Here is a 22,783-nt window from a genome sequence, read left to right on the forward strand (position 1 = left end):
GAACCAGAAAACAGTACATTCTCTGCCTAATAATTTTAATGTTAAAGTTCTTTTCTGCTTTTCAATGATTAAATCCCTTAAGGTATATAGCAGACTATTGGCATTGATTTTCTTGAGTGGTAGATTTAGCGTTATGGGACATTACTTCCTACCTTATATATTAGTGTATTACTTGATTATTTAATATGACTTTTTTTTTTTTTAATATTTATTTTATTTTTTTTAGTTTTCGGCGGACACAACATCTTTGTTTGTATGTGGTGCTGAGGATCGAACCCGGGCCGCACGCACGCCAGGCGAGCGCGCTACCACTTGAGCCACATCCCCAGCCCTAATATGACTTTTTATACATTTAATATTTTAATAATAATACTTACTGTTATGGTTTGGATATGTGGTGTCCCTCAAAAGCTCATGTGTGAGACAATGCAAGAAACTTCAGAGGTGAAATGATTAGGTTATGAGAGGTATAACCTAATCAATGGCTTAATCCACTGATTATCTGAAAATAACTGTAGGCAAGAAAGAATGTATCTGGAGGAGGTAGGTCATTGAGGCTGCCTTTGGGGTTTATACTTTGTCCCTGGTGAGTGAAGTGCCATCTCCACCCCCGCCCCGCTTTCTCTCTCCTTCTTGGTACCAGGTCCTGAGCTGCTTTCCTTTGCCATACTGTCTGCCATGATGTTCTGCCTCACTGTGGTCCCTGAGCTAACGGAGTACGCTGTCTATGGATTGAGACCACTGAAACTGTGAGCGTCAAATAAGTTTTTCCTTCTATAAAATTGTTCTTGTCAGATTTTTTTTTTGTTCACAGTGGTGAAAAAGCTAAAATACATATTCATTATTCAAACATTTTGAAAATATAAAAGGTAAAAAAAATTAAGAAAGTGGAGATGCTATCTGGATTTTACCATTACAAATTGTATATATGTATCAAATTATCAAACTGTACCCATAAATATATATAATTACAATAATAATTAATGAATTAAAAAGTCTCTCTCTACACTATTTTCCATTCATAGGTCTCCTCTGTTTTCTTCTCCCAATTCACTATTACTGAATTCTTAAAGTAATTTCAGACAAATACATATAGAAAATACTAATATATATTCTATTTTTTCCTTTTACGTATAAAAGGTACCACATAATATATATTTCTCTACACCTTGTATTTTTCATTAAAAATATCTTGGAGATTTTTCTATATCAATACGGTACATAGTACATTCTCATTCTCTTCCTATGCAAATTTTTTTAAGGCCACATAATATTCTACTGCATGAATGAATCACTATTTATTTAACTCATTTCATATGAATAAACATTGGGTTGTTTCCACTCTTGCTATTGCAAGTAATGCTGCAATGAATAACCTTGTACCTAGGTCAGTTTTTAATTTTTAATTTTATTTTTAACGGATAATAATCACATATATTTATGGGTATAATGTGATATCACAATACATGTATACATTGTGGAATTATTTAATCCAGCTGTTTACCAGGGCATTGTATGTGTCAAGTACATTCATTTGATATATTAATTTAAAAAGGGGTTGTGGGTCAAAGATAGGTACACTTATCAGATTGACAGAGCTTGCCAAATTGTCCTTGTTAAAGTTTTACCCATTTATAAATTTATAAGATAAACTATCAAACTTTTAAATTTTGGAAAATATAAATGACCACCTTCATATTCATTGTCTATTTTTCTTTTTGGTTTTTGGGTTTTTAAATCTTACATATTTCTGGTAGTGCTTTGTATATAAAAGATATTAATATATGTGATATGAGTTGAAAGTACTTTTCCCAGTTTGTCATTTATCTTCTGATTTTTATTATGGTGAAGTTTCTTTTTTCTTTTTCTCTCTTTCTCCTTTTTTCCCCCACATGAAAAATTTTTGATTTTGAGTCACAATTATAAGAACGTTCCAGGCTATTAAGAAATTTTCTCATAGTTTTCTTCTACTAATTTTAGTAACTTAGTTTTTGTATTTAAAGGTATGATGTCTTCGTAATTTAGTATACAGTATAAAGCATACATCCAGTTTTATTCCAGATGGCTACCCAGTTACACCTGTACCATGTCTTGAATAGTCCTCTGTTATACCTGGTAATTTACAATGTCACTCTTTTCAAATCCTGTATGCATCTGGGTCTACAATTTCATCTGTTTTGTTAATCTCTGTGGACATTTATGGGGCCAGTTCTACATTGTTTTAATTACTGAGGCTTTTTTTTTTTTTTTGTACTGGGGATGGAACCCAGGGATGCTTTACCATTAAGTCACATCTCAGCCATTTTTATATTTTATTTTGAGACAGAGTCTTGCAAAGTTGCTGAGGGCCTCACTAAATTGCTGAGTCTAGCCTCAAATTTGTGATCTTCCTACCTAAGCCTCTGGAGTTGCTGGAATTATAGGCATGCCCCTCTTGAGACTTTTTATTGTGTTTTAATATCTAATAGGACTAAGAATTCCACTTTCTCCCACACAGACATATATATTTCTCTCCTTTTCAGACATTTCCTGGGTATTCTTCCTCTGACCTCAATATATATTTGAGAATTATCAAGTTTAAAAGGAAAATAAATTGATTTTTTTTAAAAATTGGGATTGAGGGCTGGGATTGTGGCTCAGCAGTAGAGCACTCACCTAGCACATGCGGGGCCCTGGGTTCGATCCTCAGCACCACATAAAAATAAATAAAACAAAGGTATTGTGTCCGACGACAACAAAAAAATAAATATTAAAAAAATTGGGATTGAGTAAAAATATTAAATCAACTTAAAGATGTGATTTTTAATAATTTGAAAATTTCAGACCTAGATATGTCTTTCTGCTCATTCAAAAATTATTTGAATTCTGGGGTGTTTGTTTTAAAGTTTTCTTTTCTTTCTTTCTTTTTTTTTTTTTAATAAATGTCCTACCTCTTAAGTTTAGGTGGACACAATATCTTTATTTTACATTTATGTGGTGCTGAGGATTGAACCCAGTGCCTCATGTATGCTAGGCGAGCATTCTACCACTGAGCCACAACTCCAGCCCCAGTTTTAAAGTTTTCTACATATAGAGCTGATACATATTTTGTTCAATTTATTTCTAAGTATTTTCCTTTTTTTTTTTCTTGCTACATTAGATAAAGTCCTTCATCTTTTTATCTTCCAGGAGGTTATTGTTTGTATATATGAGATTTATCAGTTTCTCTATATTAATTTTGTATCTTTTTACTTTACTGAATTGTCTTATTATGATAATTTTCCAGTTGAGTCTTGGGTTGAAAAAACATAGTCATATCATCTGTAAGTAACAGAAGTATTTTTCTTCCTTTCCCACTTTATACTTGAAGTCTTTTTCTTCTCTTCCTCCTCTTCCTCCTTCTCCCTCCTCCTACTCTTCCTTCTTCTTCTCCTTCACATTGAACCCATGGATTTGTGCATGCTAAGTGTGGCTCTACCACTGAGCTCCACCCCCAGTTCCATTGAAGTTTTTATCTTGTCTTGTTATGATTTCTAGGACATTCAGTAAAATTTTACTAATAATAGTGACAGTGAGCACTCTTGTCTTATTTCCAACTTCAGTCTGTAGCATTTCTCCATCAAGTAGAACTCTGGCTAAGTGTGTTTTATCATGTTAAAGAAGTATTCATCTGTTCCTGTTTTACTGAGTGCTTTCTATCAGGTCGTTGAAATTATGAACATTTTAAATAAATACCCTCAACAGTATTCTGTTATTTTGACCTTTCTGTCCTCTGGTCCTTCAATCCCTTGTTCATGTCTCCAACAGCTGGTCCTAACCAGAAACCAGAGGGAAAGGGAGTTCCTAATAGTCAGCTTCCTAGAGCCCATGGTAGGACAGGGAAGGGTAAAGGAGTAGATCTGGAGGCACAGACAGAATGTATCCAGTATAGATGCCAGTAACAGAAAACAAGACAACCTCTCTTCATTAATTGAAAACAAAAAGATTGTTATGGGTGGCAAAAGTAATCTTCTTGAAGTTAATGGCATTACTTTTGTTTATTGGGGGAAAAAATGAAAGAAAATTATATGATCTTGAACATTTTTGCATAGCAACTTGCTGGTATCAGCATTTTTCTGATCTGATGTTAGCAGGCCTAAATTGCATTTCCAGAGCCTGAACTCCCTTTTAGGATTGAGCTTCTTGAACATAATTTCCCCTCTATTTATTACCTTATTTAAAAAACATTTTCACTCTTTCCTCAGACCTAAAAATTATGTTTTAGTGGGATGGATATCACATGGCTCAATTTTCAGCCCAGGAACCAGACACTATATCTTCTGGGAAGGATCCAGCAAAACACACCCACTTCCCTGGCACCTTGGCCAGTCTCCAAGAGTGATCCTTTCAGTCCTGCCTCAGATGCCCCCTTGCATCAACACACCTGGTTTTGGGGGTAGTGATTTCACCACTTGATGCTTTCCCTGATAGGCTCATTCTTTTTCTGCCAGATGTTTGGAAACTGTTCCAGACTCCATAGCAATCCTGGCTCTTTATTCGTAGATTACATTTTTGGGAGATATCATGGATTACAGAGAGGCTGGCAGACAAAATGCAGAACCCTCAGTTACATTTTAATTTCAGATAAACAACAATATGGTGTTTCCATGTGCCATATAAGTCAAATAAGATAAACAAACGGTTGTTTATCTGAAACTTGAAGTTGACTGGTCCTCCTGTATTTTTCTTTGCTAAATTTGTCAACCCCTGTCATAAAGTGCTTCCCAAAATAATCCTCTACTATGCTCCCTGCAGCTACCTCCCTTTCCCCCAACTCCAAAATTTCTCCCCCAGAATTAGTTTCAGAAAAGTTTTAAGACAGCCCAGGAGGGGTGTTAATTCTACTGGTCACAGCTGAGATTCACTTCCAACTGAATTTTAATTTTAACCCCCATTTGCAGAGATTAATTAATCAGATCAGTAAATTTGTTACTTTAGCACTAAGGACATTTCAATGGTGGCTGAAAACAAGGGTGAATTATTGAAAAAATTAAATGTTGTAGGTATGTGTAAGCGTGGGGTGGAGGTGGGGATGTTCAGGGTAGCTTAAAGGAATGCATGCAGGAAAAAGAATACTGAAAAAAATATTAACATTTCTGACAGTTTTGCCTGGCTGGAGTCTTGGTATTCTTTGGTGTAGTGCATGACTTGGAGCCTGGATCCCACAGTACAGAAAGCAGAAGAGGCTGTGGAGGGAACAACTGCTAAGCAACCAAGTACTGGAGGCAAAGTAGCCCAGGAGGAGAAGTAAAACCAAGAAATTTTTAAAAATTAGGTGCTTGACGTTTAAGGAAAAAAGTCCAGAGTTAGTCAAGGATGATTGCTTATTGCAGGATTAATATGACAAAACTTCTGAAAAAGGAAGTAAGGGTAGCACGTGGTACCCTGCTGATATGTTTCCTTCCCAAGTACTTCTCCATTCCTAGCTTTTATGCCGCCATACATAGCAGGGACAGCAACAACGCTCTCCCTAAAGGCTTTATCTCCATGAAAAGAATACACCAGACCACAGCCTTATTTTCTGAGATTGACTCTATGTAACTAGCTCTCCCAAATTCTGTGGCCTGAGAGGCTGAGAGTTTGGTCTGTCTTAAGTCAGATCCAATACAATGTTTCCACGTGCCATATAAGTCTATGCCTTAAGACTATTTAGGGGAACCAGCTTAGCAAAACCATTTTAATGGTCATTTTCCTATCCAGAATTTTTGTACCAAGCAGCTTGGGGACTTCAATGCAAGGGTCTGCTGAAACCTGACCTGTTCAGAGAGGCAAAAGAGTTTTTAGCTGCCAGTCCAACAGGGTGGTTAACTTGTTTTGGTTTATCAGGAACTTTCCTAGTTTGAACACTGAAATTCCCACACCCCAGAAAACCTCCCAGTCCCAGGCAAACTAGGATGGCCAGTCACCCTAAAATCAAAGTACCTAGGCTTTGGCACCTGAATATCAGTTTTCTAATCTATAAAATAAGATTGGCTGTATCCATTTGGGATTGGCTGACATAGTTTCTAAGGTTATTATCATATCTGTGAGTCTGTGATTTGTTCTCATGCTCCTGACCTTGCCCATCTACAGCCTATCTCCTGGAGAAAATTCATTTGCTCCAAGTCCTGAGTCCACATAACCTGATAAACTTAATGGGAGAGAGGTTGATAGGGTTTACAGCTGCATTTCAACAATGGCTCAGGGAGGAAGGATGTGGCCATAGCCAAGTGGCTCTCCTGGTGAGAAGTTCTGCTGGGGATGGGGTATGTGGCTCTGTGCCACCCCAGGAGGAAGATAGTCTTAGGCAGGCAGGTTTGGGGGCAGCCAGACCAGGAAATTTGGTTTGGTTTGATGGGCTGGTTTCAGCAGCAGGGAAGGAAAAGGCCATAGGCAGGGCGGTCTTGTCTAACTTGAGCCAGCTTTCACACTCTGACCTGAATAAAGTCAGCAGTTGAAACCAGAGACTGCAGAAGAAAGGAAGTAGTCTATTGATAGCACTCTTTTTTTTTTTTTTTAATGCATTTGCTCCTAGCCTGTGTCTGTCATCTAAAAATACAAATAAGCAGCTATCATTCTGGAGAAGTTGAGAGTTCAACCCTGGAATCAACGCCTACTAACTTTATGACAGTGGGCAAGTAGTTGGTTAAATCATATGAATTTACTGATATTTGACCTTTTCAATCTACAAAAATAGCAATTCTACATGGTTCAGCCTGATAACCAGCTTTCTTCTCTTGGTTTCCTCCTGTATGAAATGTAGATAGATACCAATCTTAGGAGGACTAAGTGAGAGAAGATATAGAAGGTGGTCAGACAGTCCCTGGCACACAGTCCCTGCTCACTCATTGGCTATATGGACACCACCATCATTACTAGTTAAGAAGCATGCAGGATCTTTAGACTTCATCAACTGAACCTAGGAGGGCCTAACTCTACTAGGACAGAAGACATGGACAAACCAACAAAATCTGGTTACCTTAATAAACTGTGGAACTTCTTAATCCCAGGTGAAGAAAGAATATGTTCATACCATAGGTTTTTCAGGTGGTTTGAAGAACTGAAATTTCATCCCTTTTCCCAGTCCAGACAATCAGTTGCAAAGCACAGAAAGGTCTTTTATCCTGCGATCTGGCTCTACTGTTGGGCCCCATCTTCAGTATTAACATCTGTTTATAGCAACCGCATCTTATTCAACTTAACTGTATGCACATACAATGTGTAAGCATTGTGAAGCTCACACAAATATGACAGGCTTGTCATTATCAGAGTATAACAAAAGTTACAATGGATTTCTCTCAATAACTAACAGGAAGCAATAAAAAGAGTGGAAACAAAAGATTTGCTGTAGTATTTTCATCTAAGTAAATACAATTTATTAACTTAAGCAAAGGCTCTTGGGCTTTTTATAGCTCAAGGATTCTAGGAAATAACTCTCTTACATATAATGAGGAAGTGCATCTTTAGGTCTCTATATTTTTGTTCCCTATAACATTCCTATGTTTAATCTTTTCCAGTTTATACCCTTGATGATAAAATAATCTGTTCAACAGGGGACACTATAGTCCTTAAGTCAAATGATGGCTAGGGGGATTCTGCTGACTCCAAGGCCAGTTCTTCCCACTGTGTGGATCCCAGATGTCAGAAATTTAAAAGAGAAAAGAGCTTTGAACTTGGCTTGGCTTAAACTCTCCCTCTCAAGCTAACCTCTTTCAAATGTGAGGAAGTTCAGTTCTCAACTTGCATTAACAAAAGGTGTTTACAACAGAATGCCTGGCTGTTCCTAATAATGGCTTTGCTTTTTGAATTAATTCCTCACTGATGACAAAGACTGAGCTTTTGAACTTCTGGGTATGGCTAGGCAGGGCATTTTTACTTGGCTTGGCTCTTTACATGGTAGAAAAGGCTTGGTTGGGCACCTGGCATTTGTGGCCAATAATTATATTACAATTGTTACTGTGCATTACCGAAACTTCAGTTTTGACTAAAAGCCAACTGTACTCTTTAAAACAAACATCTTTTGAAAGCCTAGTGTGCTTTTAAATGATCTTAAAAATCCATTTTATAAGGTTTGGTACAAACTAGATTTTTTTAAAGTCGGTTTTTGTTGTTGTTTTTTTTTTTTTTTTTCTTAATTTAACAATATATATTTTTAATAAAATGTTTTAGCACCTTTGTTGTTGTTTTTAAACAAGGTTTTGCTTTAAGGAAGTATCTCTTTGCCTATAAATTGGTGTAAGTTCCTTCAGCTTTAATAAGCAGTGTGACCTCTCATCTGAGACATAATGCCTCCTTGTCTCTTGTCCCTTCGTCAGTGTGGATGTCTTTCCACACCAACATGTTTGCTTATCCCATTGACTTATTCCAGAGCATGTGCTCACAACTGAGGCAGGGGAGGTGATAAACAGCTAAATAGCCAGAGAAACAAATCATTGTTTTCACATTTAGGATTAATTAGGGCTTGTATGTAGCTCAGTGGTAGAGCACTTTGTCTATCATGTGCATAGTGGCCCTGGGTTCAATTCCTATCACTGCAAAAAAAAAAAAAAAAAAGGAGAGAGAAAGAAGAGTCAGTTGTCCATGGACAGACTTTCATGGTTGTAAGTTTTCAGGTCCCAATTCTTAACTGAAAACTTGATCACCAAGGTAGTAGGATCAAGCCATGAAGGATGGAGCCATAGGGGTTTAGGTTTGTGCACGGAGCTGGAATTTAAAGACGCATCCAGCAGGAGAAGCCTAATCTGTTAGTTTCCAAATGGAATAACTCTCATCAGTGCTTCTCTTCACTGTTAGATTCAGAACAATGACACAGATATTTGCCTCACAAGGAGGACCTGGAGAAGTTACATGTGATACACATGTGACTGAGAAATGGTTTTTTCCTGGTATTCCCCTGCCCCTCCTCCTTGCCTCCATGCCTTGGACAGCAGGCCATTGTTGCATTGCCTCAAGGTGGGGGAATGATATATTAGGATAAAAAGCAAAACAAGAACAACATAACTTTTGTGAGTTGTATGTTATGTTAAAAAACCTCTCTGAGGTCTAGACAGGATTTGAAGTACAGCCACAGTATTCTGGAGGAAAAAGGTGTGAGGAGAGTAGGGCTTTCCTGGAAGATTAGAAACACTTCCCTCTGCTAATGGGAGGAAAGATGGATGAACAGCCAGAGGATAAAAAAAGCATGAGTAGGTCCTTCCCTACTACCTCACTTTAAGAGGAGGTAGCAAGCCTAGGGAGAAAAATGGCTGTGTGCTGATGGCCTACAGAATTTCCCAACACCTGGAGTGGGCCCCAAGGTAGCAGGGAGCTGTTGAACATTACTGTGAACTGAAAGGAGTCACAGACTTAACACTGTCAGTAAAGAAGGACTAGAAAAAAACCATAGACATCTTGGTTGGTGCCTCCTCCAAAATCAGACTTAAAAAACAAATAGATCTCCTAGTACTTTGGCACTACCTAACCACACTAACCACCCTTTCCACTCCCACCCTAGACATAGATACCTTCGTAAAGGTAGACAAATACTGAAATGGTGGAAGTCATGAATGACACCTCCCAATATAGAGTGCAGACTTGAAACATACATTAGGTTGATTGACAAAGGAATAAGTAAATCTTTCTTGCATACTTGAGTTTGTACACTGAAATCTTTGCATCTGGTTTGAACTTCTAGGGATGGCCTCATGGTGCAGTGGAAAGATTACTAATTGAGAATGATAGAAGCAAATTTCTGTCACTTAGAGGGTGACTTTGGACAAGTCATGAAACTACCCTGAGTCTCAAGATCCTCACCCATAAAATGTGGATAATAAAACCTCTCCTGACAATTCAGTTGTGTAGTGAGGAAAGGGATGTCACAGAGTACTGTTTGAGGCAGCAAGGCAGCCTACATAATAGTACCAAATGCCAAACATAATTAGAAAAAAATACTAGTTAATTCCAACCTGTACGAACTTGTAGCAAAGGCTGACCAGATATTTTTCAGTTTCATTTACTCTTCCTGGCATACAAAAAGGACATTTTCCAGCCTTTGTTGCAAAGTTAGGATAGAGCCATATTATTGGATTCTGGCTGACAGGATATAGCAGAAGTAATAATGGGTGGTGCTTGCAGACTTAGCCACAGATCCTGCTGTGTGGTCTTATATATACTCTATTCTTCCCCTGTGTCAGTGTTGAAGATGTTGGCCTTTTAAGATCAATGGGGCTTGAATTCCCAGGTCACCATTTGGAGGTATCACCCGGGAAAGCTCCCAGTTTACACTAGATCGTGATGCATGAGAAACTTTCATCATGTCAAGTCAATAATATTTTGGGGGCTTTGTGTTGATGTAACCTATCTACCCTATCCTAACACCATACTATAATAAATAATAATTGTAGAACATATTGCTGTAATAGAAGTTATACGTATTATGTATGTATGCATATACATATAGATGAGATGTCTCAAAGCATGAAGGAGTGGCTCAGTCAATATCTTTCCTTCCATATTACAAAGAACATAAAAGTTCTCCTCTTGGGCAAAGATGTCATAAGCACAAGTCACGATGACATTCAAGTCTGTCTGACTTGCACAGCGGAAGCACATTCACCTAGAAAGCTGGAGGAATCTCTCACTTGGAGTTGATACCTGTATGGGTACTCTGCACTGATGAAGATGATACTCTGAGATGATACTCTGAGATGAACGTATCATCTCAGCTGCTGAGCCCTTTTCTTGCCTGATCTAGTTGGCCACTTGTACTAGTCCCTCTTCATCTCAAACTCTCTGTGGGCCCCGGCATTCTAACATCAGGGGATGCTCTGGACCTAGGTAATGAGGAAAGTCTGTTCTGTAGGGAGCACACAGCTGTTACAAAACATCTCAAAGCAGTAGGTTTTGCCTGTTTGCTTATTGCTACACACATTCCCCAAATGGTTTCAGCATACATACACATTTGCTACTCAAACCACCAGAGCAGTTGGAACCATTGACTGTACCCAGAGACTGAAACCTCACTGCAACCCTGGAAGCTGCTCATGCAGGCAGTAGTGGTATTTTCCCCAGAAACTACACTCTCTTTGTTCAGAGCTGGCTAGAGGCACAGTTATCTTTGAGGCCTGGGGCTTCAAATTACCTTTGCTACAAGCCTGGTCATCACCTCTCCCTGGATAAGGCTTTATTCTAACACAGCCAGTGGGTAGGATCCCTAGGGAGAACCAGGCATTTCATTTCTCCATTAACAAAGACTCCCCCTCTTTGGGACCAGTTAGCTGGCTTTTGACCCGTGGCAGAGAATCTTGCCCAGTGGTCATGCAGACTTGGGCCACTGGTCACAGAGGATGAATGAAGAGCCACGAATACAACAGGAAATCTGACATCATAACTGAATGAAATCTCAAAACTCCCATCCTGCTGAACTCTGGTACGTGCTGTTGTTACATAACCTTCAGATAAATGTCACTACTCTTCAGGAAAAGAAGGCATTAGTACACTTTCTATAAGTATTTTCATTATTGTGATGAAAATTGGTAACCTTAAGTACAAAGATACTTTAGCTGTATTTAGTTGTTTGACAGTGCTGGGGCCTCATGCATGCTAGGCAAGCACTCTTCCACTGGACTGCATCCCCAGCCCTACTTTAGCTCTTTTTAACTGTTGCTTTCTAACATAAAGTTGGTTTTTTTTAATCATGAAATTATTTTGTGCCGATTATAGTAAATTTTAAAGTACAAAAAGGTATGTACAGTTTTTGCATAACACTAATCAGCTTTTGCCTTGTGATGTAGTTAACCATGTATGTCTTTCTCCCCTTCATATGTTCTTGATGGAAGAAATGATAGCAATATCTTTAGTTTTGTATAGCTCATAACACCCACCACAAACATTAAATGTTTGTGAATGAATGTCATGACCTTCCATCCTCCAGGTCTGTTCAACAGAAATAACCACTAATTCCAGCTTCTTGTATATATCTCTATGGATATATATATATCTACAACAAATATGTTGTAGATAACAAACAACTGTGTATGCAAGTGCATATGTGATCCATTTCTTTCTAAAAAATATTAATATAGCATGCCATATATATTAGTTTGCAATAGTTTTTTCAAATACTTTTTTTTTTCTTGCAGATGGACACAATACCTTTATTTTATTATTTTTATGTGGTGCTGAGAATCAAATCCAGTACCTCACGCCTGCAAGGCAAGCATTCTACCACTGAACTACAACACCAGACGGCAATAGTTCCCCCTGCACCCCTCACTCTGGGGCGCCAGGGATCTAGCCCAGAACCTTATGCATGCTAGGCAAGCAAGTCCTTTATCACTAAGCTACACACCTCCAGCCCTATTTTGCTATCTGAAAACACACACACACACAATTTTACAATTTTTTTTTCTTTTTGCAGTTCTGGGGATCAAACGAAGGCCTCTATATCCTAGGCACTTTACCACTAAGCTAAATTTCCAGCTCCTGAAATCTGCTTTTTTCACTTAGGAATATATCTTGATGATATACATTAATACATATAGATATGATTGCTCTTTTTTTGTGTGTCTCACCCCATTGCAGTACTACAGTATAAATCATTTAACTAGTCTCTATAAACAGTGTGTGTGTGTGTGTGTGTGTGTGTGTGTGTGTGTGTGTAAAGACTCCTCTGGGCTGTGCCAGCATGGGACTCCTCTCCAACATCCTTCCCTAGAATTCATCCTCTTCTAAATCAGAGATCCAGATCACAGGTGGTGGACTGCTCTCTGAGTGAGAACTTCCAAGACCAAGGACCCTGGCTGACAAGTTCGTATGCTTGATTCTTAAGAAGGAACTGAGAGGGCTGGGGTTGTAGCTCTGTGGTAGAGTGTTTGCCTCGCATGTGGAAGGCACTGGGTTTGATCCTCAGCAGCACATAAAAATAAAAAATAAAGGTATTGTGTCCATCTACAACTAATAAAATATATGTATATAAAAAGAAGGAACTGAGAGTCTTCTGCAACAATTGACATTCTGGATAGCCAAACAGATGGGCTTATGTCTTTTCTCTGCTCCTAGTAGATTCACAGTTTGTTTTTTATTTTTATTTTTTTAGTTGTAGATGTAAACAATACCTTTATTTTATTTCTTTATTTTTTATATGGTACCAGAGGGCAGGGTGATTGAACCCAGTGCCTCACACATGCTAGGCAAGCGCTCTACCACTAAGCCTACAACCCTAGCCCATAGATTCACAGTTTTAACCCATTCTGCATACTTAAAATATTTTTTCTTCCTTTCCATTTTTTTTTGCAGTGGTAGGGATGGAACCCAGACCTCATTCATACTAGACAAGTGCTCTACCACTGAGCCTCACCCCAGCCAAGTCCCTAGCCTTTAAAATTGTTTTTTAACTTCAAGTTTGGGAGATTGAATTAATTATAATCCTTATTCCAAAGTACCTCCTCCTCTTTAGTCTCTTCAAGGTCCCTCTCTTATTTTATCTATCTATCTAACTATCTATCTATCTATCTATCTAGTATTTGTCCCTCCTTCCAAACTATTTCCTCTTACCAAAGCAACCATTCTTCTCTATTTAATTGAATGTGTTTCTTTTTTTTGGCGGGGGGTGAGTACTGGGTTTTGAATTCAGGGGTGCTCTACTAATGAACAATATCCATAACCCCCCCTTTTTATAACCTGTACACATATTTTTAAAAATTACTTGAATCTAATAGTAATTGGTCATAAAATATGTAATTATCATTTTTTAAATTTTAAATTTATTCTAAGTTGTTATACACGAGAGCAGAATGCATTTCAATTCATAGTACACATATAGAGCACAATTTTTCATGTCTCTGGTTGTACACAAAGTAGAGTCACACCATCTCATTCCACCATCTTTCCAACCCCCTTGCCCCTCACTTCCCCTCCCTCCCCTTTGCCCAATCAAAGTTCCTTCATTCTTCCCATGCTTCTCCCCACCCCATTCCCATTATGGATCAGCATCCACATATCAGAGAAAACATTTAGCCTTTGGGTTTGGGGGATTGGCTTACTTCACCTAGCATGATATTCTCCAACTCCATCCATTTACCTGAAAATGCCATGATTTTATTCTCTTTTAATGCTGAGTAATATTCCATTGTGTATCTACACCACAGTTTCTTTATCAATTCATCAGTTGAAGGGCATCTATATTGGTTCCACTATTTAGCTATTGTGAATTGTGCTGCTATAAACACTGATGTGTCTGCATCACTGTAGTATGCTGTTTTTAAGTCCTTTGGTATAAACTGAGGAATGGGATAGCTGGGTCAAATGGTGGTTCCTCCAGGTTTTCCAAGGAATCTTCATACTGCTTTCCAGATTGGTTGCACCAATTTGCAGTCCTACCAGCAATGTATGAATGTGCCTTTCCCCCCACATCCTCACCAACACTTATTGTTGTTTGTATCCTTAATAGCTACCATTCTTACTGGAGTAAGATGAAATCTTACAGTAATTTTGATTTGCATTTCTCTAATTGCTAGAGATGTTGAACATTTTTTCATACATTTGTCTATTGATTGTATATCGTGTCTGTTCAGTTCCTTGGCCCATTTGTTGATTGGGTCATTTGCTTTCTTTCTTTCTTTCTTTTTTTTTTTTTTTGTGTTTTTTTGGTTTTTTGAGATTTTTATGTATACTAGACATTAGTGCTCCATCTGATGTGCATATGGTAAAAACTTGCCCCCATTCTGTAGGCTCTCTCTTCACCTCACTGATTGTTTCTTTTGCCGAGAAGAAGCTTTTTAGTTTGAATCCATCCCATTTATTGATTCTTGATTTTATTTCTTGCACTATAGGAGTCTTATTAAGGAAGTCAGGGCTTAATCTGACATGATAAAGATTTGGGCCTACTTTTTCTTCTATTAGGCACAGGGTTTCTGGCTTAATTCCTAGGTCCTTTATCCACTTTGAGTTGAGTTTTGTGCTGGTGACAGATAGGGGTTTAATTTCATTTTGCTGCATATGGTTTCCAGTTTTCCCAGCACCATTTGTTGAAGAGACTATCTTTTCTCCAATATATGTTTTTGATGCCTTTGTCTAGTATGAGATAACTGTTTTTATGTGGGTTTGTCTCTGTGTCCTCTATTCTGTACCATTGGTCTACAAGTCTGTTTTGGTGCCAGTACCATGCTGTTTTTGTTACTATTGCTCTGTAGTAGAGTTTGAGGTCTGGTATAGTGATGCCACCTACTTCACTCTTCTTGCCAAGGATTGCTTTGGTATTTTGGGTCTCTTATTTTTCCAGATGAATTTCATGATTGCTTTTTCTATTTCTCTGAGGAATGTCATTGGGATTTTTATTGGAATTGTATTAAATCTGTTTAGTGCTTTTGGTAGTATGGTCATTTTGACAGTATTAATTCTGTCTATCCAAGAACAAGGGAGATCTTTCTGTCTTCTAAGGTCTTCTTTATTTTTTTTTCTTTAGTGTTCTGTAATTTTCATTGTAGTGGTCTTTTCCACCTCTTTGAATCCCAAGTATTTTATTTTATTTTGAGGCTATTGTAATTGGGGTAGTTTTCCTAGTTTCTCTTTCAGAGGATTTGTTACTGATATACAGAAATGCCTTTGATTTATGGGTGTTGATTTTGTATCCTACTACTTTGCTGAATTAATGTATTAGAAGTTTTCTGGTGAGATTTTTTTTTGGATTCTCTAGGTATAGAATCATGGCTTCAGCAAATAGTGATAATTTGAGTTCTTCTTTTCCTATCCATATCCCTTTAATTTCTTTCATCTGTCTAATTGTTCTGGCTAGAGTTTCAAGAACTATATTTAATAGAAGTAGTGAAAGAAGGCATTCCTGTCTTGTTCCAGTTTTTAGAGGAAATTCTTTCCATTTTTCTCCATTTAGAATGATGTTGGCTTTGGGCTTAGCATAGAAAACTTACAATGTTGAGATATGTTCCTGTTATCCCGAGTTTTTATAGTGTTTTGAACATGAAGAGGTGCTGTATTTTGTCAAATGCCTTTTCTGCACCAATTGAGATGATCATATGATTTTTATCTTTAAGTCTATTGATGTGATGAATTACATTTATTGAAATCTGTATGTTGAACCAACCTTACATCCCTGGAATGAACCCCACTTGATTGTGGTGGACTATCTTTTTGATATGTTTTTGTATTTGATTTGTCAGAATTTTATTGAGAATTTTTGCATCTATGTTCATTTGAGATATTGGTCTAAAGTTTTCTTTCTTTGATGTGTCTGTGCCTGGTTTTGGAATCACAGTGATATCGCCTCATAGAATGAGTTTGGAAGTGTTTCCTCTTTTTCTATTTCATGAAATAATTTGAGGAGTATTGGTATTAGTTCTTCTTTGAAGGTCTTGTAGAGCTGTGTATTCATCTGGTCCTGGGCTTTTTCTTGGTTGGTAGGCTTCTGATGGAGTCTTCTATTTCATTGCTTGAAATTGATCTGTTTAACTTGTGTATATAATTCTGATTCAGTTTGGGCAAATCATAGGACTCTAGAAATTTGTCAATGCCTTTGATATTTTCCATTTATTGGATACAAATTTTCAAAATAATTTCTAATTATCTTCTGTATTTCTGTAGTGTCCATTGTGATATTTCCTTTTTTATCACAGATGTTAGTAATTTGAGTTTTCTTTCTCTTTCTCTTTATGAGCATGGGTAAGGATTTATCAATTTTATTTATTTGTTCAAAGACCAATTTTTGGTTTTTATCATTTTTTTCAATTGTTTCTTTTGTTTCAATTTCATTGATTTCAGCTCTAATTTTAATAATTTCCTGTCTTCTACTGCTTTTGGTGTTATTTTTTCTTATTTTTCTAGGGCTTTGAGATGTAATGTTAGGTCATTTATTTGTTGACTTTGCATTCCTTTAAGGAATGAACTCCATTCAATGAACTTTCCTTTTAGTACTGCCTTCATGTGTCCCAGATACTTTTGATATGTTGTATCAGTGTTATCATTTACCTCTAAGAATTTTCTAATCTCCTCTTTGATGTCTTCTGCAACTCATTGTTCATTCAATAGCATATTATTTAGTCTCCAGGTGTTGGAGTAGCTTATATTTTTTATTTTATCATTGATTTCTAATTTCATTCCATTATGACCTTTTAGATTACAGGGTAGTATCTCTACTTTTTTGTATTTGCCAAGAGTTGCTTTGTGGCATAATATATGGTCTATTTTAGATAAGGACCATGTGCTGATGAAAATAAAGTGTTTTCACTCATTGATAGATGAATATTTTATATATCTCTGTTGAGTTTAAGTTATTGATTGTATTATTGAGTTCTATAGTTTCTCTGTTTACCTTTTGTTTGGAAGATCTATCAAGTGGTGAGAGAAGTGTGTTAAAGTCACTGAAAATTATTGTGTTGTGGTCTATTTGCTTTTGAACTTGAGAAAGAGTTTGTTTGATGAACGTGGATGCTTTGTTTGGGGCATACATATTTATAATTTTTATGTCTTGTTGATGTATGGGTTCCCTTAAGCAGTATGAAATGTCCTTCTTTATCTTTTGTGATTAACTTTGGCTTGAAGTCTACTTTATTTGATATGAGGATGGAAACCCCTGCTTATTTCCACAGTCCATGAGAGTGGTATGTTTTTTCCCAACCTTCCACCTTTAGTCTGTGGGTGTCTTTTCCTATGAAACGAGTCTGTTGGAGGCAGCATATTGTTGGTTCTTTTTTTATTATTATTTATTTATCTAATCTTCCAGTCTATGTCTTTTGATGGTGAGTTTAGGCCATTATCATTTAGGGTTATTATTGAGACATGATTTGTATTCCCAGTCATTCTTGTTTATTTTTGTTATTTAACTTGACTACATTTTTCCTTTGAATGTTTTTTCCTTTAGTGTAATACCTCTCTTTGCTGATTTTCATTGTTGTTTTTCATTTCCTCCTAGTGGAATATTTTTCCAAGGATGTTCTGTAGTGCAGGCTTTCTAGTTTTAAATTCTTTTAACTTTTGTTTACCGTGGAAGGTTTTTATTTCATCATCAAATCTAAATATTAATTTTGGTAGAGAAAATTCTTGGTTGGCATCAGTTTTCTTTTAGTGCTTGGTATATGTTGTTTCAAGATCTTCTAGCTTTCAGGGTCTGGTTTGAAAAATCTGTAGCGATCCTAATTGTTTTCCCCCTATGTTTAATCTGATTCCTTTCTCTTGTGGCTTTTCAAATTCTCTACTTATTCTATGTGCTAGGCATTTTTATTATAATATGTCTTGGTGTAGATCTGTTGTGATTTTATATATTTGGTGTCCTGTAAGCCTCATATATTTGATTTTCCAATTCATTGTTCAGTTTGGGAAATTTTCTGATATTATCTCATTGAATAGATTGTTCATTCCTTTGGTTTGTAACTCTATGCCTCCCTCTATCCCAATAATTCTTAAATTTGGTCTTTTTATGTTATTCCATAAGTCTTGAATGTTCTGCTCATGGTTTCTTACCATCTTCACTGTAGGGTCAACTTTATTTTCACGATTATAAATTTTGTCTTCATTGTCTGAGGTCCTGTCTTCTAAGTGATCTAATCTGTTGGTGGTGCTTTCTATTGAGTTTTTAATTTGGTTTATTATTTCTTTCATTTCAAGAATTTCTGTTGTTTTTTTTTTTCAGAACCTCTATCTCCTTATTGAAGTGTTCTTTGGCTTCCTGTATTTGCTTATGTAGCTCTTTATTGAAATGATATTTTGATGCCTGTGTTTGCTCTCTTATATCATCTTTTAATTCACAGAACATTTTAATTATGTACATCCTAAACTCCTTTTCTGTCGTTTCTTCTGTTGTGCTGCCCATGGATTCTAACAATGTAGTACTGTGGTTTGTTTGGGGCACTTTCCCTTGTTTTTTCATGTTGTTCATGTGTCTTCCCTTCTAGCACTGAGGATCTGAGGTGTTACAGTTTTTACCCTATAGGGTTACAGTGTCTCTGCAGGGTTTCAATACCTCTCCTTTAATGGGGAGAACAATATTAACAGATCCCAATACAAACAATATACAGCCTTAAACCAAATAGTTGTAGATGTTTACGGTTTTGTCACAATATACAGTTCAATTATTATCTACAATATAAACAATAAGTTTGCAAAAGGATCTACAGTTTCTGCTGGTGGACAAAGAGAGAACAGGAGGTGGGGTGTAGGATGAGATGTAAAGGAGATAGAAGGTGAGGATATAGTTATTAGATTTTAGGAAGCATGAAAGAGTAATCTAAAGAAGTTGGCTAGTAGCAGGAGGAAAGAGAGAAAGTGATTTTGGGGAGACAAGTAAATGGGAAGACAATAGAGTACCAAAAAAACTCAAATATAAATGTTAAGAAAAGTAAAAAAAAAGGAAAAATAGGAGATCAAAAAATATACAACACAACTATAATATTCTCAGTAACCTAATTCATGAAAAGTACTTGGTTTCACAGATGTTGCAGATGTGAGGGTGGGAGAAGAGAGAGAAAAGAAAAAGAAAAGGGAGAAAAAAATTTTTGAAGGAAGTTGCAAGGATGCTTCCCTTCTCATCCAATATGTGTGGTTGTCTGCTGTTTGCTGGTAACTCTACCCTCAGATGGTGAAGGTTATTAGGGTAGAAGGTTTGGTCTTGAGGGACAGAGCTCCTAGAGGTGTGGATAGCATTTGTCCTTCCCTGATGGGAGACTGTACCCCAAGGATCTCTTCTGGGGTCTGCTCATGTGATGTGGGTGTCTGGTGTTATCTCCTTAAATCGCCTGTAGACTTCACAATTCCTGGTCTCTAATTTAGTCTCTAAACTATATCTCACTCACCCCTCTCTTTCTACTTCCCAATCAGGAACCTTTCTCTCCAGAGGTCTTGTGGGTTCTGCTCTGGGGGCTGCGTACCCATAGTGGAGAGCTGTTTTGGCAGTTCAGGACTGAACTGTTTTGGCTATGGACTGGCCAGTAGCCGCAAACACTATGCCAGGTTAGCGGCTGTAGGGGGAGAGTAGGGAGCTGGGGACTATAGGTATCTTGATATTGCTTCTAGGCCGCAGCCGGTAGGAGTTGGAAGTTGCCCCAACTAAAGATGGCAACAAAGATGTCCCAAGATGGAGGTGGCTGCTTTCAGATATATGGTGTTGTGTCTGGCAGGGCCCGGGTGGCATTGGGAGGCGTGTTCAGAGGTGCAGCTCTGTGACATGCAGTGTTGTGGCTGGTGGCTGTCTCCAGACCCTGTGTGTTGTCCCCAGGTGCAGGCTACTACGTGTAGGGGACTATGGCAGTGGTTGCAGTGTCCCAAGATGGAGGCAAAGCAGGGAGCCCCATGTTGGTAGATGGGGGTCCACACGGGAGTAGTGGCCAGAGGTCCTGCATGTGGGCAGCAGCCAGGGTCCTGTGTAGGAGTGGCAGCTGGGATTCCTGCATGGGTGGGCAGTTAGAGGTCCTGGTGGGTGCCGATGCTGGTGGTCCCGCTTGGCACAGTGGCTGGGAATCCTGTGTGGGAGCAGCTGTCAGGAATCCTCTAATAACTCGCAGAGAAACAGTATTCCCACTACTTGAATCCCAGGTCATGGAGCCACACAGAATGCAGCCTCCTTCTAGTCTGCCATCTTCGATCTCCTATTCCCAGCCCTTTTAATTTTATTTGAGACAGGGTCTCACTAAGTTGCCAAGGTTTCCCTTGAATTTGTAATCCTCCTGCCTCAGAACCCAGAGTACCTGGAATTATAGGCATGTTTCAGCATGCCTGGCTAATATGTATCTTTCAGTGTGTGTGAGTTGTATAAGCTGGTTGTAACACAGGTTGTGTTATTATATTGTGTGTAGCTTCTTATTCACTCTTCTAAGGACAGCAATGTATGTGTATTTCACTTACACCAGACTGCTGCTGCTATTGGCTGTCCTCAAATGCTCAAACCACTATACTACAAAATATTAGACCATTCTGTTGGTGAGCATAGAGGCATAAAGTGAATCTGAGAGCCTGGAGATCATGTAGTCTTGTTCAATTTCCAGGGGCTTTTTATCATGGAATTACATCTCCAGCATCCCTTCTTTTTATTGTGAGAGTCTTGCTTTGTTGCCAAGGCAGGCCTTCAACTTGTGATCCTGCTGCCTCAGTCTCCCCAGTTGTTGGGATTATAGGTATGTGCCACCACACCCAGGTCACTTTAAAGTTCTGAGAAAAGGAAGAGAGTTCATTAAAAATTCTTTTTTTTCTCCTTACTGAGTAAATTAGTGTCTTTTATATGGTATTTGCTGCAAATACTATAGCTCCATTGCCCCACCACTCTCCATCTCTTTTTGCCCTCATGCTCTCAGCCTGTGGAAAAGGGTATGTTCCAAGGAAGGGCAAAGAGGCCTCCCTCTTCCTAGTCTAAGAAATCTCAGGAGTTCTCTAGGGCAGTGTAGACTTCCTGAGTAACACTCAAGTGGCATCCCTCTTCAGCTAGCAAGTACTCTACATTTGTAACCTCAGCTTGTTCCAGGGAATGAACTTCTTGAAATAAACACAGAGGAACAGGACTTTTTATTATCTCCAGATGGGATTGTACAGGCTTGGAAGCTGTTGAAATATTTCTGCTCTGCCTGGATCAAACTTCTGTTATCTTCCCAAAGGGAACAAAGTTTCTTTCATTGAGAAATAGTAAATTTTGTGTTAACTAATTTAAACCAACTTAAATTCCACCAATAGACCCTCCAAAATCTAGATTTTTATGATGTGCTTTTTATTTAATTTTGTATCCTCCCCACCTGATTCACCTTTCCCTCCCCCTAGCATTGGGAATTGAACTCAGGGGTATTCTACCATTAAGCTATATCCCCAACCATTTTCATTTTATTTTGAGACAGAGTCTTTCTAAATTGTTTAGGCTAGCCTTGAACTTGCGATCCTCTTCCTCAGGCTCTTGAGTTGCTGGAATTATAGGTGTGTGCCATCACATTTCTCTCCCTTTTAAAATCAGATTTTAGGCTGCATTGGCATGTGTGAGGACATATACACACAATTGTGAAATTGTTTTTGAATCATAAATCGAGGTTTAGTTGTTGTTTTTTAAAATAAGGATTAACCTGAAAGTGGAAATACAAGGCCTTTAAGACATTTTATTTTAATTCCGTTAGTGGCAGTCAGTTGAGCAACTTCCGCACAAAAGGAGTCCAATAAACATCTAATGAATGAACACCATAAATACTTATAATTTTGGGCTATAACAATATAAAATATAATTGAAAAATGATGGTGCCACCTATTGGTGATGATATAAAATGTAACCTTATCACAGACATGTCATTTCATGTTTCACAATCATTTGTTACTTATTCCCACAGAGATTCTAAGAGTAACTGAGGAGCTACAAGGAAGGCTTGAATCATGTGCATATGAGGGAGGCACCAATGTTTCAACTGGGTTGCTTTCTATTGGATGCCTATTAAGCACTCAGCGCGTTGGAGGATGCCAGAGAATTGAAGACTGCCTTCAATCTCCTGCCTTCAAGGATCATCTTATCTACTTGGGAAGAGACCTACCTCCTAAGAACTGTCAACCGATACAACCAAATAATTAACAGCCTGACATTAAAATATATGATGTTCATTCCATGTGTATGGGTATATTTTATGTACTGTATTATATGAAAACATACTTTCTGAACCCACAGGACAGGAATAAGATTGTTTTGTGCACAATTTACCTCAGGCCTACTATACCACAGCAACTGGCACTTAGTAGGAAATTGATAAATACTATTGAATAACTGAATAAGTCAGGTATCATAGTAAACTATATGTGGCTTATAGAATACTTTAAATCAAGATTGGCAAAACAGATCAGAAAA

General features: G+C 37.8%; 1 long non-coding RNA gene across 1 annotated transcript; it reads left to right on the forward strand.

The window, feature by feature from the left end:
• The first annotated feature begins 409 nt into the window (after positions 1-409).
• Positions 410-22,542, forward strand: LOC125619437. The gene is made up of 2 exons (XR_007351003.1): positions 410-749; positions 22,278-22,542. It is a non-coding gene; the product is annotated as an uncharacterized LOC125619437 (long non-coding RNA).
• The last annotated feature ends 241 nt before the right edge of the window (positions 22,543-22,783 follow it).

This window comes from Marmota marmota, unplaced genomic scaffold, assembly GCF_001458135.2.
Source record: "Marmota marmota marmota unplaced genomic scaffold, marMar, whole genome shotgun sequence".
Taxonomy (NCBI): domain Eukaryota; kingdom Metazoa; phylum Chordata; class Mammalia; order Rodentia; family Sciuridae; genus Marmota; species Marmota marmota.